The following is a 2,500-nucleotide window of genomic DNA, read 5'->3' as shown; positions in this document are numbered from 1 at the left end:
GTAAGTGCGGGTCATAAGCTTGCGTTGATTAAGTCCCTGCCCTTTGTACACACCGCCCGTCGCTACTACCGATTGGATGGTTTAGTGAGGCCCTCGGATCGGCCCCGCCGGGGTCGGCCCACGGCCCTGGCGGAGTGCTGAGAAGACGGTCGAACTTGACTATCTAGAGGAAGTAAAAGTCGTAACAAGGTTTCCGTAGGTGAACCTGCGGAAGGATCATTAACGGAAAGGGCACGGACTCGCGCGCGCGCGCGCGCGCGTGCGGGGCGAGCTCGGCGCGAGGGTGGCCCTCCGCGATCCGCCGGGGTTGCCGGCGCCGCGGTCCCTCGGGGCTCCTCCTCGTCGCCGTCGCCGTCTTTCCCGCGTCGCCGTCGCCGCCGCCGTCCGTCCCCGTGTGGCCGCTCTCGCACGTCGGGGCCGGCCTGGGAGGAGGGGCCCGCCCGTTCCCGGGGCGGCTGTGCCGGTGAGGACCATTCCCCCCGTCCCGGTGTTTCCCGCGGCCGCGGACGGGTGAGTTGGCGAGGGGGCGCGAGAAGAGGAGGAAGGAGCGGTAGAGAGGCCAAGGCCGGCTGGGATCGCGTGGCCGGCCGGCGTCGGCCCGGTGGGTGTGGCCGTCTGCGGCGCCGTCCCCGCGGCGCCCGTGCCGCCGGGTGGGCGAGCCGGTGCCCGGGTTAAGGCATGTTGCGGGTGGGTCGTGTCGCCCGCCGGCTTGCGGGGGCGGCCGCGGTGGGTTCCGGGTTCCGGGCCCGGGTGGCCGGGAGCGGATGGGCGCGCGCCCTCTCTCCCGCTTGCTGCCGCGCGGGCCCGCGCGCCCTCCCCGCCGCGGTGTCGCCCCCCGCTGCCTCCGCGGACGTCCTTGTCCAGATCACCCGCTTCCCCCTGCCCCCGCTCCGCCGACCCCGCCCGCGTCCGGGCCCGCGTGGCGCGTCGCATTCCCCAGCCGCTGGGGGCCGCCGCCGCCGCGTCCGCTTTTCCCCGTCGGCCCGCCTCCTCCGTCTCCGCGCTCGCTCCCCGCGTCCCCGCGCTCCTCTCCCGTTCTGCGCCACCCGCGGGGCACCGCGCCTCGGGCCCCTGCCTCGCCTCGCCTGTGCGCCCTCGTGGCGGTCCCCTTCCCCGCTGGCTTTCCCGCACTGGGCGCCTCGCGCGTCGGTCGGGGGGGGGGGCTCGGCCTCGCCCGTGTGCGGCCGCCGTCCTCTCCCCCTCTCGGTCCGCCTTCGCCTTCCCCTCCGCCCCCCGGTCCGGGGCCGGCTCCCCGCGGTGGCACCTTACCCCGCCTCTGGCGGGGTGGCCCCCGCTACCGGGCTTGCCGCGTCCCGTGGCTCGGTTTTCCCCCCCCCCCGGCCCCGTGTGGTTGGGGCGGCGGCGGCGGCGGGTGGGGCTGGCGGTGGTGCGGCTCGGGGGGGTGGGGAGGGTGTCCGGCGGCCGCCTCCCGGGCGTCGCCGCCCCCCCTACCTACCTCGCTCGTCCGCCCTCTCGTGTCCAGGTACCTGGTATCGCGTTCCGGCGCGGAGGTTTAAAGACCCATCGGGGGTCGCCCGTCCGTCCAAGGGGTCGGGGCGGCGGGCCCGTGGGGAGGCCGGTCCCCGGTCTCTCCCAGACTCCGCCCCCGTCCCGGGTTCGGGGCGGCCCGCGCCCGCTCGCGGGCGGGCCGCTTCTCCCGCAGCCCGGGCTTCGGGGGTGGGCACCCCCGGGGCGCCTGTGGGGTCGGGGGCGTCCGAGCGCCCGCCCGCCGCGCCCCCCGCGCTGGCGTGGCCGTGGCGCCGGGCGTCCCCGTCCCCGTGTCTCGTCTGTCCGACCCCCTCCGTGTCTCGTTCTCGTTCTGTCTCTGCTGGCCGGCCCGAGGCGACCCGCCCGCGCCCTCCTCTCCCCTCTCGGGTCTGTCTGGGGGTGCGGGACCGGGAGAACAGCGCCGTGCCAGCCGCGTGTGCCCCGCGTCGGGCCACGCCCCGATTCGTACGACTCTTAGCGGTGGATCACTCGGCTCGTGCGTCGATGAAGAACGCAGCTAGCTGCGAGAATTAATGTGAATTGCAGGACACATTGATCATCGACACTTCGAACGCACTTGCGGCCCCGGGTTCCTCCCGGGGCTACGCCTGTCTGAGCGTCGCCTGACGATCAATCGCCCCCCGGGGGTTGCCTTGCCCCGCGGGGTGGCGCGGCTGGGGGTCTCCCTTCGCAGGGCCCCCTCTCCCGGGGGCCCTCCGTCCCCCTAAGTTCAGACTTTGGCGGTCGTCGCTTCGCGGTCCCGTCTGGCTTTTAGAGCGAGCGAGCGAGCGAGCGGTCATCCCGGGGGGGTTGGTATCCGCGCAGAGACGAGCCCGCGGCCGGGTCTTGTCTGTCCCGGCCCCCCGCTGTGTTCCGCGGTGCCCGAACCGGGGGATGACGTTTTCGCGCCGGGCGCTCGAGTCGGGTCTCAGGGCGGCCCCGTGCCGCGGCCGCCGGCCGCGAGCGAGCGCGTCGCGGGCTCCCGTGCCCCGCGGACTCGCACGCCGAGGCG

At 75.4% G+C, this 2,500-nt stretch overlaps 1 non-coding gene across 1 annotated transcript; it reads left to right on the top strand.

Annotated features, from left to right (window-relative positions):
• The first annotated feature begins 1,957 nt into the window (after positions 1–1,957).
• LOC138804845 (5.8S ribosomal RNA) lies at positions 1,958–2,110 on the top strand. The gene has a single exon (XR_011365354.1). It is a non-coding gene; the product is annotated as a 5.8S ribosomal RNA (ribosomal RNA).
• The last annotated feature ends 390 nt before the right edge of the window (positions 2,111–2,500 follow it).

The sequence above is a fragment of the Dipodomys merriami genome, unplaced genomic scaffold (assembly GCF_024711535.1).
Source record: "Dipodomys merriami isolate MVZ:Mamm:240054 unplaced genomic scaffold, mDipMer1.0.p SCAF_3731, whole genome shotgun sequence".
NCBI lineage: Eukaryota > Metazoa > Chordata > Mammalia > Rodentia > Heteromyidae > Dipodomys > Dipodomys merriami.
Note: the sequence above shows the minus strand (reverse complement) of the source record. Positions and strands in the feature narration are given on the sequence as shown.